Source organism: Borostomias antarcticus (genome assembly GCF_949987555.1).
Source record: "Borostomias antarcticus genome assembly, chromosome: 6".
In the NCBI taxonomy this organism is placed as follows: Eukaryota; Metazoa; Chordata; class Actinopteri; order Stomiiformes; family Stomiidae; genus Borostomias; species Borostomias antarcticus.
In genome coordinates this window covers 19537797-19553262 of record NC_140239.1, presented here as the reverse complement: position 1 = coordinate 19553262, position 15466 = coordinate 19537797, and the positions used below count along the sequence as shown (strand labels likewise).

General features: G+C 48.1%; 1 protein-coding gene across 2 annotated transcripts in view; it reads left to right on the top strand.

The window, feature by feature from the left end:
- Positions 1-552: 552 nt before the first annotated feature.
- Positions 553-15466, top strand: part of fam49a (family with sequence similarity 49 member A) — a 28174-nt gene continuing 13260 nt past the window's right edge. Inside the window, exon 1 of one of the 2 annotated variants that reach the window (XM_084439826.1) lies at positions 553-594. The gene's annotated coding sequence lies outside the window, so the exon portion shown is untranslated. The remainder of the gene's footprint in view (positions 595-15466) is intronic. The other variant, XM_084439828.1, reaches the window with a different exon arrangement.

The following is a 15466-nucleotide window of genomic DNA, read 5'->3' as shown; positions in this document are numbered from 1 at the left end:
ACTGCATACCTCGAAAGCTGTTCACAATGGTCGTGTTCTCAAAGAAGCCAGCTGCATGGCAACCTTTCTTGTCACGCCTCTGGGGCCAAGCTCCACATAAAGTGTGTTCCAACATGCCTCTGTGCGCATTAATCAATCTACTCTACAGTCCGACTTGCCCAAAGGAAGTTCTCCGCCATGCAATGGATTCCAGACCATGTCATGTCAAAACGGACCCATTTTGATCAGTGTTCCTATGTTCAGCCTAGACAAACTTTTTTAATGAAAAAAAAAATACTTTTCCAGTGTCAATCAACAAGTGTAAATATTATTATTATTATTATATTGTTGTTATTATTATTATTATTTATTTATTTATTTATGTATTACAATTCTACACCATGGACCATGCTAACCAATTACAGTCGTGATTGGGCGGGGTTGGAGGCCAGATTTCACTGTGCTTTGTGCGGCGCTGGAGGGAGGAGTAGACCGGCGGAGAAAAGAGCGTTGTTGTTGTAGCGACCGCTGACTGAAGTGGGTGGTGAAAGTGGCGCTATCGGAGCGGCGAAACGTCGGATCTCCCATTCAACTACGATTTGGAAAAACGGACGGGTAAGCACAACGAATTGGTCAACTTTGTACTTTTTTTTTTTAACTTTATATAAGTGTGTGAAATTGGTTTCCGTTGGCCCTCTAACGTTACTCACTTAAAATCTGTCTGTGTCAAGCGAGTTCACATGGAGGACTCACCGCAGGAAGTGTGCGCTCTTGCTAGCTAGCTTGTCGAGCGGGTTAGTTCGTTTTTGTAAACCACTGTAGAGCGGACCTGATTCGTCTCGGGCGGGCGCTCGGCGGGAATAGATTGGAAGGGCAGGGGCTACCTTGGGTACCGCGGGATGGGATGGGTTAAGTAAACGATGTCAATGGGTACTCACTCGTGTTAGCTAGCTAATCAGATCTGTTTATCGTTTGGCTACATATTTGATCTCAATCCAAAACGACATTGGTGCTGTGAAGTAGCTAGGCTAACCACCGAATGAACTCTCCAAACTCCCAAATAGTTGTAAAGAATTTTAGCTAGCTCGCTAGCGTTTAGGGGATAGTATGATTTGACAGGCTGTGAATGGCGCTTGCTAGCTGCAGTGAGAGCTAGCTAGGTGGCCAAGTAGCCAGTGGAAGAGCAATAGTCTAGTCTGATTTGCCAGTGCTACCTGTGCCATTTAGTAGAAGTAAAATGTTTGGTCCTACTTAGCTAACGTTAGTAGCTATAGACTTGGACTAATAGTCTCCCATTCTGTATGGTGGCTAGGTGTACACCACCACTAGTGGCACCAGTTAGCCTGTGCATTGATTGCCCCCCGCCCCCATGAAGTCATGAAATGTCACCCAGCCCTCAAGATAGACTGAGTAGTTAGTTGTCTGACTCTGCATCACTGTAACTGTGGCTTCCCAACTTGCCAAACCGGCAAAGAGAGAGTCTATAGTTTCACTTGCGTTAATGGCCTCAGTCAGAATCGCCCCTGCCAGCAAGTTTCAGACCACAACAGCTGCTCCTCTCTCTCTCTCTCTCTCTCTCTCGACATGCACTGCCAATGGAAGCCTGTGTTTCTCGTCCCCTGGGAAAGTCCTCAGAAGATATTTCCTCTGAGTACTGGATCCAACTCTAGACTCACGAGTCAGTCTCTTAACGCTGCGCTAATCCAACTCTGGCCCAAGTCTCTGACGGACACACAAACAAGTCAGTAGTCGGGAAGAAGGGTGTAGTTGGTCTGAGCCTCTCCACCTACTCCTCGTTCCACTGGAGGACTCCCTGATTTATTGTCTGCTCTGCTGATCCATTGTGCCTGTTGTCTTGGACATACAGTGACAGCTGCACTACTCAACAGTGCTGAGAGCGGAACCTGTGTGAGTGTGTGAGGGAGTTAGAGTGTGTGTGTGTGTGTGTGTGTGTGTGTGTGTGTGTGTGTGTGTGAATGAGAGAGTTTAAAGTGTGTGTGTGCGCCCGTCTGTTTTGTTTCGTTAGGAATGCAAGGGATCATGTTGCTGCATTTCTTCAGTGCCATGTCTTACAGTGAAAGGAATGTGTGTGAATGTAGGGCATCGTGCCTTATGAAAAACTCCATCCAGGTTTCTGGAAAAGCACTGTCTATTGTGTAGGTCTAAATACCAATGCTATGGCCTGGTTTTACCTGACTTGGCTGTTTGTTTGCAAAGATGGGCTACTTTGTCTTATCATCCCATCTGTTTCTATAGATATCTTAAATCCTCTATCGTTGAACTGAGTAGACCTAACACCCTTGGATTTACTGAAGTTGCCTGCAGCAGTGAGATGGTTAGACCCTCACAGGCATCTTATCAGCTATAGGCCATCAGCCAGTGGATTTGAGCGCGGCCGGCCACTATGGTGCCTTGTTGAATCAGCCCGGCGGGCATCCGTCTGGACTAGCGTGGTCACTGCAGCCCCGTCGGGGCCAGGCTAACCGGCAGCTGCTTCAATCCACCTGCATGCTACCTGCCTGCCCGGCTAGCCAAGAGATGCTCTTCCTCGGGGACGTCATCGTCATTTTCACGTTTGGTGATCGTTCCTCCGCTGACTGAGGGACCGTGGTTCCGTGGTTCCTTCACACTGGCCTGCTACGAGCCACATACCATAGTGATTTGGCTTGGCGTTCAGTCAGTGTTGTTGCTGCCAGCATTCCATGATCCTCTGACTGCTTTATTTCCTCAGGAAATAGGTTATTTGTATACTGTTGCTGGCTGCAGTGCAGTGAAACGCTACGTAGATCAAACTGGCAGCTTATAACTCCAGTTTCGCCCGACCCGGTTTGACTGTCTGCCTGCTCATCGTCATCCACATAATACATTTTCAAAAGCATATGGATGGATGTAAGAGCTCTCGCACACGCACACACACACACAGACACACACACACACACTTTTTTGGCTGTGCTGTTAAATCCATATATGGGAGTGGAGAATGCTAGCTAGATGGCGAGAGCAGAACAGAATGGGGAAGCAGAGCAAGTGCACTGATTCAACCACACGCAGCGTTTCAGTCCCTAGCTGTGTCTTTCACATTGTCCCTCCCTTCTGCTTTTCTCTCTCTCTCTCTCATGCGCGCGCTTTCTCTCTCTCTGTGCCCACTTCCTGTTCACATTTCACTTTTCATGCTCGTTTCCTGTCAATATGAGTCAACAACATACCACGTGTGAGTCTGAAGGGAAAAGGGTTCAGCTAGGTTGCTCTGCCCTAAATAGCAAGGTAGCTTCAATTGAGTACTAGACATCCAAAGGAAAAAAAAAACAAATGCCGCTCGTGTGTTCTGAGAGGTGCCAACCTTTCTGTATTCTGTACTGTTATGCTAGCCTAGTGTGCAGTGACTGGATGACAGCGCTCCCCTGTGTAGGCCTTTAGCTTGACGGCGTCAGATGGCCAGTGTTGGTGTAACCAGAGCTGAGGTGTGATGTGGGGCCACTGTAAACTTACACCCCCTCCTATTGATCTGTTCACTACCGTGATCTAACCTCCTCCGGACATTGTGTGCTCGGTTTACAGGCCTTGGAGGAAAATAGGGTTTGTCGTAAACCTTGGCCTTCTGTTCCATGTCACCTGGCAAGAGTACAGTTCAGTTGTTAACTTACTCTGGTATTTCTGCAGAAAGGTCAGCCAGTCAGTCAGTCAGCCAGAGTCCGCCAGTCAGTCCGTCAGTTAGCCAGCCAGTCTACTGCTGTGGGAGAAGGGTTAGCTTCAAGCTACCTCTGTGGCTAATACTATGCCTACCCTGCAGCTTAATTGGATCTTTGATACAGCTAAGCTTTCAAGCTCTATACCGCTAAGCTTGCTTGCTCTAATACAGCTAAGCTTGCTAGCTATATACAGCTAAGCTTGCTAGCTCTAATACAGCTAAACATGCTAGCTGTAATACAGCTAAGCTTGCTAGCTCTAATACAGCTAAGCTCGCTAGCTCTATACAGCTAAGCTTGCTAGCTCTATACAGCTAAGCTGGCTAGCTCGAGTTCTTGTTTTTCTTGTTCTCCAGCTGGAATGATCTGAACTGCAACCTTGACTGACTGACTGACTGACTGGCTGGCTCACTGACTGACTGGCTGGCTGGCTGTTCCCAGCTCTGCAGCGTGCTCATTGATTTCAGCAGCTGCAGGGAGAGCATAGCCGGGCTGATTGATGGTGTTTTTGCTCACGGTTCCAGTCTGAGAAAGCACCGGGGATATACAACAGGACAGAGGAGAAAGCAGCCATGCCTCTGTGAGTGAAGCACCCAAAAAACAACCCCAAGGTCAAGGTTCCCTTATTTGTCAAAGCGTGTGTCATAACGCATCTAGTGTGCAACAACTCAGCAGCATAGATCTGAACAGTACGGCGTGTTGAAACCACTACCGTCTCAATTAGTGTAACTATTCTCACAACCAAATAATTACTTGTGTTGTTTAGAATGTTTTCACCCTCTTCCACCTTTATTCACACTTCCTGTTTTTGTGTTGCCTTTTGATTCACTTGACGAATGCTTCCTTATTCCCTCGCTAAAAGGTCAGCTTGAATGAGCGAGCTGCTAGCTCCTCGCTGTCCGTCAGCCCTGCCAGACTAGCTATGCGGCCTGGCGAGCTGCAGCACTAAGGTGAGGAGGAATGTGGACCGTGTCGCGGAGGAAGTAAACGAGGAGGAAGTAACGTGTGTGAGAGGGGAGCCAGGTCTGGAGCCGGGCCAGCCGGAGATGGCGAGCCTAACAGCGCTACTTACAGCGCCGCGCCTCAGCCAGCCGGTCAGCGTCTGCAGGTCAGGAGGTCAAACACGATCTGAGGGACTACTGGGACAATATAGGCTGCCCAGGGATCACAATATACACCAGGAGGTCTAAGGGCTGAGCCTCACGATTCAGACCCAGAAAGGCAAAGCCTGGAGTGTAGATGGATGCTGCCCTCTCTCTCTCTTTCTCTCTCTTTCTCTCTCACACTGTCTTTTTCTTTCTTTCACATACACACACACTCTTTCTCACACACACAAGCACACGCGCGCGCACACACACAGACACAAGCACACAGACATGGTCCCCTTTGTATCGACCGTTCTTTTGACATGCAGAGCTCCCAGAACAGAAGTGCTATTGAGCAGCGAGGAGGGGCGATGTAGGAGGAATTCTACGCCTGGAGTCCCACGCAAGGCGCTAATGACTGGTAGTAGCTCGGCGAGGGCTGGGCCACTCCTCCACGCTGAATACCAGGCCTCTCTCTCTCACACACACAAACACACACACACAGCAGCCCTGCCAGCCTGGCTAAAGCAGCGCAGTGTTTACCTCCAGCGTTCCTGCCCTTCCTCGGCTCTCCTCCTCTTCCTCTCCCCCTCCTCTTCCTCTCCTCTTCTTCCTCTGGTCTTCTCCTCCTCTGCAAGTTTTCTTTTAACAGTATGCTTTGGTTTAGCAAGCAGAGGACAGCCCCACATCTACATTGAAAACGTTCCCTTTGATGAACCGAACAACCTGCGTTTCAATCCCCCTTCTGTTTCACTCTGTCGTACGTCTTTACTGGCCTAGCCTCGGTGTCGTGATCACGTGAGCTCACCCTCCACCCAATCGGACCGCTCTGGATACCCTCCCGTTCAGACAGATCTCCAGAAACCTGGATTTGTCCATGCCAATCACAACCGTTTATCTGGGGCGGATATCTATACAATGGCTGTACTGTACCCACTTGATATGATGGATGGTAGTTCACGTTTCCTTGCTCTGATTGGTTGTAGGTCTATTCAGTTGCATCCAGAGGCATTGTGGTCTGTGCCCGGAGTTTCCAGACTCATTTGCATTTGCGAATTGGTCTGGCAATGCCAGGCTACATCTTTGCTCCTTTCTCCCTCACACATTCACTCTCTCCCTGTCTCCCCCCCCCCCTCCCTCTCTCTCTCTCTGCATCTCTCTCCTCCTGTACACCCCAGATGTGAGTACAGCTAGCTACTGTGTGCGTGTGTGCGTGTGTGCGTGTGTGCGTGTGTGCGTGTGTGTGTGTGTGGACCCCGCAGCCCCAGGTGGCTGAGTGAAATGAGGGTTCACAGTGCGAGCGCAGCTGAGTGACTACTGACTGAGGGCAGTGTGTGTATGTGTATGTGTATGATGTGGCAAAGGAAGCAGAAGGCAGCCATTGTGGTGGTGAGAAGCCAGGCAGGTCCTCCTCCCAACCCTGAGCCCCCCCTTCTCCCTCCCCACCACCACACAGCCCCTCAGCCCCCCGGCCTTTTCCCATATAAGGGCAAAACTCATCCAACCCTCCCTCAAACTGAACTCCTCTATTTCTCTCTTTCTCTCCCTCTCTCTCTCTCTCTCTCTCTCCCTCTCTCTCTCTCTCTCTCTCTCTCTCCCCCTCTCACATTTGCTCTCAGCCTGAGGGGGCCACAGCTCTCCTTCCCCAGTTTTAGGCCTGTGTTTCTCACCAGGCATGACAGTGGAGGTGGTGAATGTGGATATCACATCATCATGGATGGAGTCATCACAGGTTAACTCCCGCGTTGTTTCCGTTGTCACGTTTCAAGACGGGAGTTCAATCGCTGATGTAGGCTGCAATTTATATTGCAAGAACAGGATGTGTGAAACTAGTCATCCGTGCTGCCCGCAGCCTGTTACAATTCACCTCACTCTGTAAAGGTAACCTTCTTAATGTTTGTTTCCTCCCGACTATTGTATCTGGAGTTCCTAGTCCTCAGGTAACAAGCCAGCTGAATGAGTTGAGGCCTACATTCAGCCCAGCCTTACCCAGGGCCTGGCCTACTGTACCTCCTACTGGAGAGGCTGAAATGCAGTCAGATTACAGGGGGTTTTCATGATTGTCCTGTAATTACACAGTAATCAGTGTGCCTGATTGGAGGACTGGGCATGAAGGTCCATTTGGATTCTCAAAGTGGCTAGATGTGGAATTAGTGTTGCATATTTAGTCCCCCTCTAACATAGACCTACCACTTTATTTAGGCCTATAGTGTTTTGTGAATGGCTGTTTGAGTAGTGATACCAGGTATTTCAAACATTCCCTCCGCTGGTGGTCCTGTATCAAGCCGTCTGATTGGACACATCAATGTTTTATGTGGTGTGGGTTGAGCTGAGCTTTATTTTCAATGTAACGGGTGGGGATCGAACCACCAACCTTTTGCCTGGGAACCCAATCTGTCTACCGCTCGACCAAAGAGTAATTTACTGAGATCTTGTGGGTGATATTTGGGCTTTTCTGTGGCAGGCAGGGCTACTCTTCACACAAGCGTGGCTCCAAACCACCTCTGCTACACCAAAGCCTGGTGTCGTGGAGGTCCTGGCTCTCAGCCAGATGCTTTGTGTTCAGGTGGCTACCGCATTCTGTGTGTGGCGTGGGAGTCTGCATTTCTAAGTAGGCCTGATTTACTTTAGCATCAGATAAATAAAGACTATTAAAACTGTGCGGCTGCCTATCGGTATCACTATCGGTATTACCCTAAACTAACTGACATTCTCACTCATTTGACGTCAGGTGACGGTAGCGAGTCACCCCACCTCCAGTTCCTCAATAGCCTGGGAATGTTTTCTGAAGCGTGATTTTAGATAGAAGTCCAGTTAGGGGAGATTCAGTGGGGATGTTCCAGGTTGACAACACTCCAGATTGCTAGGAGTTTACCGCAGTCCGATTCTGACATCTTGTGACGTGAATAGAAACCCTGGACCTCTAGAATAGAAACAGGGGTGGTGACCTCAGTGTAGGCTCAGACAGGCAGATAGATGGCTGGATGGACGACCACTGACCAGGCTAAGTTTAGCCCTAAAACTAGTGCTTGGTTTGGTTATTTTCTGATCCAGTCATAGAAGAGAAATGTTAGTGACAGTTCAATCTGTGGTTGTTTTTGTGCATGGTTGTAGATGGATTACTGTAATGTTTCTCTTTCTCTCTCTCTCTCTCTCTCTCTCTCTCTCTCTGTTTCTTTGGCAAGCTTTTTGAAAAAGTGTTGTTTTTCCTTTTTTTTTTCTGGTTAGCAGTGCTTGGGAAGACTGAAATAGTTACCTGACTGAGAGGAAACTCAGTCATACTTGTACATGCATACCGTGTGTGTGTGTGTGTGTGTGTGTGTGTGAGGTGTGTGTGTGCGTGTGTGTGTGTGTGTGTGTGTGTGAGAGATGTGTTTGTGTGTGAGTGAGATGTGTGTGTGATGTGTGAGGTGTGTGTGTGTGTGTGTGTGTGTGTGTGTGTGTGTGTGTGTGTGTGTGTGTGTGTGTGTGTGTGTGTGTGTGTGTGAGAGAGAGAGAGACGCATTTCTCTTCAAATACTGCAAAATGTGTTTCCCAATCAAGGCGTGTAGCTTATCTGTGTACTTATTAGCTAGGCCTTGGATTGGGGGCCATAACAAACCACAAATTAGTACAGCAGGTTAAGTTCAGAGTTAGGATCAGGAGGAGTAATGAAAGTAGACTTTGAGTCAAGACCTCGATATTGACATTGAGCTTTGTACTCCTGGCAGCCAGAACAGTGCCCGGCCCCCTGGACTGAGTGACAGACACACAGACCGACAGACACACAGACCGACAGACACACAGACCCTATGTTTGATCATAGGGTATTTGCACTTGCAGAATATTTAGAGAAAACTTGGGACAAACTAACAAAGATAACTTATATGTGCTGCATTTATTTAGGATTCTGACGAAAGACATTATTTTTATTTATCTATTTTCTGTTATTGTTTGGTATACATTGCATAGCTTACAAACCGTGAGAAGTGTATGTGATATAGTTAATTATTGTTTATCGTTTATGGTGTCTTATAATCCCGTAAGGGATGGGTCCTCGGACATTACAATAAATTTCATTCATTCATTCATTCACAGACTGACAGACTGACACAGGCTAGCTACTTGCCTACTAGCTTAGCTTAGTTATTCATGCCTGGTCTAGCTCGGAAGACAGTCTGAGTCAATTCCATATCACTCCACATCCATAAATTAATAAACTGTTGGAATTGTTTTATGTCATGAATTCACATCCTGTTTTGACAGAATTGAAATAGAATTGGCCCACACCCTGGTTTATTGGGGTGAGGTGGAAATGGAATTGGTCCCAGGGAGATGACGCAAGTCCATGCATCATGTCATACATAGACTAGATGTCCTATCCAGGGTTGAGGGCTTCTTGGATTGGCCTTGTGTTTTCACATGCACATGCAAACTCTCTCGCTCGCGTGCACACACACACACACACACACACACATACACACAATAATTTACTCATGGGACAATATGTCTTCCAGTCCATTGACCCTCCAGTGGGGCTTGAACCTTGGAGAGAGTCTGCTAAGAGCAGCACACACTGAAACAGATGTCTGCACCACAGGAACAACAACTCAACGCACACGCACGCACGCACATGCACACACACGCACACACACACAGCTTCCCCTGGCATGACCAAGCCTGGCGGCCGGAGATGTGGTGTTCCTGCTGGAGGTCTGTCAGGTTCACGTCCATGACTGATTAGCAGGTCAACTCCTGGATCTTCTAGGACGTCCATAGCCGTCACATCCGCAGCCTGGTACGGCCGCTGTGTGTGCATGCGTAGCTGTTTTCACTGTGGTCCAATAGGTTGTATAGACGAGGATTAGTCAAGTCTACCTTGGAGGTAGCAGGTGTCTGAATGGATGCATCTCTCTCTCTCTCTCTCTCTCTCTCTCTCTCTCTCTCCTGTAGAAGGGATGATGACCGAAGGTTAGCGTTAGCTCTGCTGGCTGCCTCTGCGTCGTAGGGCCTTCTAGAATCTTCCTCTTCCGTGCCACTGAGCAGCAGAGTGCACCCGGGGATCTGGAGTGTATTTTGCGTGCGCTTGTGTAAACCTTCTGTCCAGACCACCGGTCCGCTGCCGCCGTTGTCCTCTCCTCATCCTCCTCCTTCACCGCTGGGTTCTGACAGACTGTATAGCAGTAAACTACCCTGTCATTATGTAGTCATTTACTTCACACAAACACCTAGCTTCCCTTTTCACCAACAGTCACCCACGAAGGAACAAAGAGCTCCTTTAGACCCTTGTGTGGTGTGTGTGGTCGTGTGGTGTGATGGATGTGGTGTGGTGTTGGGAGTAGGGTGGGGTGTAGCTTTGTGTGTGTGTGTAGTAGTGTCAACGTGTATGTAGTGTCAGCGTGTGTGTGGAGCGTGGCCAGGCCCCCAGAAGGCTAGCTAGCTTGACTGTGTGCATAATTAATGAGGAGACAGACGAGAGACCTGTCATGGGGTCAGAGGTGAGAGGTCAAGAGGAGCAGCCGGTATCTGACACTGAGCCCCAGAGAGCCTCCAGATCAATCAGCATTAGATTAGCAACATCATGCTGCTCCATACAACTGCTCTCTGTGTAGATAGGAGGTAGTCACACACCTGCTCTCTGTGTAGATAGGATGTAGTCACACACTTGCTCTCTGTGTAGATAGGAGGTAGTCACACACTTGCTCTCTGTGTAGATAGGAGGTAGTCACACACCTGCTCTCTGTGTAGATAGGATGTAGTCACACACTTGCTCTCTGTGTAGATAGGAGGTAGTCACACACCTGCCCTCTGTGTAGATAGGAGGTAGTCACACACAGGTGGTCTCGGTTTAGATAGAGCAGGTGTGTGTGACTACCTCCTATGTGTAGTTAGGAGGTTGTCACACACACCTGGTCTCTGTGTAGATAGGAGGTAGTCACACACCTGCTCTCTGTGTAGATAGGATGTAGTCACACACTTGCTCTCTGTGTAGATAGGAGGTAGTCACACACCTGCCCTCTGTGTAGATAGGAGGTAGTCACACACAGGTGGTCTCGGTTTAGATAGAGCAGGTGTGTGTGACTACCTCCTATGTGTAGTTAGGAGGTTGTCACACACACCTGCTCTCTGTGTAGATAGGAGGTAGTCACACACCTGCTCTCTGTGTAGATAGGATGTAGTCACACACTTGCTCTCTGTGTAGATAGGAGGTAGTCACACACCTGCTCTCTGTGTAGATAGGAGGTAGTCACACACAGGTGGTCTCGGTTTAGATAGAGCAGGTGTGTGTGACTACCTCCTATGTGTAGTTAGGAGGTTGTCACACACACCTGGTCTCTGTGTAGTTAGGAGGTAGTCACACACACCTGGTCTCTATGTAGTTGTGAGGTAGTCACACACCTGCTCTGTGTGGTTAGTCACGTGCTCTCTGTGTAGGTAGGCAGTAGTCACATCACCTGCTTTGTGTGTAAAAGGTAGTCACATGCTCTCTGTGTACGCAGGATGTAGTCACATGTCTAATAGTAGCCTATTAGTAGTATAGTAAAAGAAGGGTCAGCAATATCATTCTAGACTTGTAGGTAAGCTGTAATAGCAGTTTCGGTAATGGATTGAGCTGTTGTACCAGGCCTGATTATCCAGACAGCATGCAGCGTTCTGACCTGGTCTCTCTAATGGTCATGAATAATGCACATTCCCGCTCGTCGTCCGGTCATCTACAAGTAGGCCCTCCCTGCTAGGGGGAGACTGCCTACAACGAGTGGCTGTGTTCACTCGGAATGCTACAGATCTGAAGATCTCTGATCTCTGTCCAGAGACTTTATACCAGGCGTCAGGTCAGTCAGACAGACTTGGTGTGTGTGTGTGTGTGTGTGTGTGTGTGTGTGTGTGTGTGCGTGTGTGTGCGTGTGTGTGTGTGCATGTAGTCTGGCCGGCAAGGTGAGACAGCAATGCTTGTGTATCTAGCTGGGGTCACTGGAAAATTCCACTGGCTCTGCCACTCCTGAAAAACATGTTTATTTTCTGCGTAACTTCTCTCTTCCTGGTTCCACTACCTGCTGTGCCTGTCTAACCGTCCGTCCATCAGGGGAAGTACACTGGCACAATCACTCCATCATTTCAAAGAGAGGGCGTTGACACGAGATAGAGAGAGGAGGGGAGAGAAGGAAAGAGAGGGAGATGGAGAGAGAAGGGTGTTGACGGGGGAGAGAGTAGACAGAGTGAGGGAGGGAGAGAGGAGAGACGGGGCGTAGACCCTGTAGAGAGAGAGTGGAAAAGGAGTGATGGAGAGAAGGAATGAGAGGGAGAGAGAAGAAGGTCGTTGGGCTGAAGCAACGTGTGTGTGTGTGTGTGGGTGCAGGTGCGTGTGTGAGGACGGAGTAGCTGTGCTGTGCATCCATGGGCTTGGATGAGCTGTCTGTGTGCATGCACATCTGTTCGTTACAGTAGAGGCCCTATGGAAAGCCCTTTTAACATTTATTAAGTAGACTGGATATTTGTTGCTGATATTTGCAACATCATTTTGCCTAGTCAAAACTCTAATTCAGGATATCGGATATTCAGGATATAGGATATTATGTTTTGACTAGGGATGAGACGGTATACCGTAAAACCGTGAACCGCGGTATAAAATGTCCACGGTATTAGAACCGTGACATTCCCTGTGTTTACTGTATTACATTTATGGTATTACACAATAATGCGCTGCTGAAACTTTACATTTTCAAGTTGCTTGCAACAGTTAATTTTGTAATTTAATATAAGCTTGCTATTAATAAACTGAGCTTAATTACAATAGTGTGTGTTTTCCATCACGTGTTGCACTGTAATTCCTTCAAAGTAAAATACTTGTTTTTTTTATGTGTGTTGGGGAGGTGAAATGCCGTATACCGTGAAATACCGTAAACCGTACCATGTAACTAGATACCGTACCGTAATGCAAAATTCCATACCGTCTCATCCCTAGTTTTGACTAGTCAAAACTCAAATTTTAGATATCTGCAACGTCATTTCGCCTAGTAGATTCTAATACTATTTTTGCCATTCATGTGTATGGGGTATGTCATTACAGATATCTACAATTCAGTTGCGGATATCCACAATGTGTCCACAATTGCAGATATCTATAACTGAACTATAACTGAATTATGACTAGGTGTAATTCCAGTTTCAGATATCTACAATTTAATTCTGACTAGTCATAATTCCAGTTCAAGATATCTTTAATTCCCTATAATTCAAGATATCTTAAAATTACATTGTAGATATCTTAAATTAAGTTAAATTGTAGATATCTGAAACTGGAATTACACCTAGTCATAATTCAGTTATAGATATCTACAATTGTGGACACATTGTGGATATCCGCAACTGAATTGTAGATATCTGTAATGACGTACCCCATACACAATGGCAAAAGTAGTTTGAATCTACTAGGCGAAATGACGTTGCAGATATCTAAAATTTGAGTTTTGACTAGTCAGAATGACGTTATAGATATCTTGAATAAAAATTCAGACTAGTCAAAATGTGATTATGACTAGTCCAAAAAAAGGTTGTTGATATCTGTAATGTTAATTCTGGATAGTCAGGTAAATGTTAAAACGGCTTGCCATAGAGGCCCAGGAGAAGTGTGTGTGTGTGTGTGTGTGTGTGTGGCGTGAGGAGAGAGAGGTGTAGTCAGCTAGGCGAGGAGAAGACCACTCGTGTTCATTCAACCGGGCGGAGCCTCCACCATGACCATATAAGGACTGTTACTCCACAGCTCCTGTTCACGTGGGGAGGCCGGGCCAATCCATCCACCATCCCTCCATCCATCCCTCCCTCCCTCCCTCCCTCCCTCCATCCATCCCTCCCTCCATCCCAGGGGAGGCTGTGCCTCAAGGAGGTAGTGTGGGTCGTCGGTTCGATTCCCGGCTCCTCCTGTCCACATATGGAATTGTGCAAGACACTGAACCCCAAATTACTCCCAGTGAGCAGGCTAGCACCTTGCATGGCAGCTGCCGCCATTGGTGTGTGAATGTGTGTGGGAATCGGTAAATGAGAGGCCATTGTAAAGCGCTTTGGATAAAAGCAATATATAAGTGCAGTTAATTTGACCATTTACCCTCCATCCCTCACTCCACTGCCATGCAGGTTGACTGGAGCTGTTGGGGAGGGGAGGGAGAGGACTATTTGCTGTGATATGGGGGGCAAGGTAGAAGGATCTACAATCTCTCTCGCGCGCGCTTTCTCCCTCACACACACACACACACACACACACCTGTTTCTCTCCATCTCTCTCTCTCTGCAGAGTTGTGTGTGTGTGTGGGTCAGAGCAGGTTGAGAAGCAGGTCATTTGGATCTGTGGTTCTGTTCTGTTAGAACCACCACCAGAGGCCCTAGCATGAGAGATGGACCGGGTGTCTGAACTGGAACACACAGTAGAGCAGTGGTTCTCAGCCTTTTTGGAGCTCTGGACCCCTGGCATACTTTGAAAAATCTTGAAGGCCCCCCAATCTTGAAGATCACAACAGAGTATAACGAGTTGACATTCAGCCTCAGGAAGCCTGGACCACCCCAAAAGTGCTAGTGCCCCTCCACTGGCCTCCATATGCTATGCAATGGTGTGTTTTTTATTTGACAGCCGCAGTACTGAAAAGGGAAGTTACGCCAACGTTACCAGTTACTGCAAGTGTGATTTCAGTTGGGAGTGGAGCTGAGCTGTGCAGGCCATGCTGCCATCACAGCTTATAGGCCTACATCTTACCGCAACATGTGAAAACCTTTCTAATTGTTGAAAAGGAGTTTTCTCCGGGCATCAGCATATTTTGCACAAATACAAGTTCAACCTATCAGTCAGAGGGAGAACGAGAGAGCTCAGTATAATTAGTATGCGACGCGTCAGTGCTGCACAATTTCAATAGCATATCATATTATCAAAATAGTTAATAACTGTGCCCCCTCATGCGGTTCATATGCCCCCCTCAAGACTGAGCCATAGCAACAGGTCTTTTTAGTAGGCCTTTATAAGAAGCCATACCAGTCATTTCATTTTGTATTATGAATTAATATTATGATGAATATGATGCTCCACTAACCAGGGCTGGGCTGATGCCCCACTAGAACCAGGGCTGGGCTGATGCCCCACTAGAACCAGGGCTGGGCTGATGCCCCACTAGAACCATGGCTGGGCTGATGCCCCACTAGAACCATGGCTGGGCTGATGCCCCACTAGAACCAGGGCTGGGCTGATGCTCCACTAGAACCAGGGCTGGGCTGATGCCCCACTAGAACCATGGCTGGGCTGATGCTCCACTAGAACCAGGGCTGGGCTGATGCTCCACTAGAACCAGGGCTGGGCTGATGCCCCACTAGAACCATGGCTGGGCTGATGCTCCACTAGAACCAGGGCTGGGCTGATGCTCCACTAGAACCAGGGCTCAGCTGGCCTGCGGGGTTTCAGGGTTGAGGACAAGTCAGCTCTTGATGTGTGGAACCATTTAGGGCTCTGGCGTTTCTGTTACTTTTCTTGCCTGTTTGTGTTGTTCCACAGGGCCCAGCTATTCTCCGTTCCATACCTGTTCCCCAGAGTTTGTGGTTCAGACGGCGAGGAACCCAAGGCAGCCTTGATCCCATTCTGTCGTTTCCCTGTCGGTGCGTCTCCGCTCCGGCCCGGCCGGCCAACTGCTCATCCTCTCTGGCAGACGGCGTGGAGGTGAACAGCCTTGGAATGTGCTGCCTGCTGGTCTCTCTCTCTCT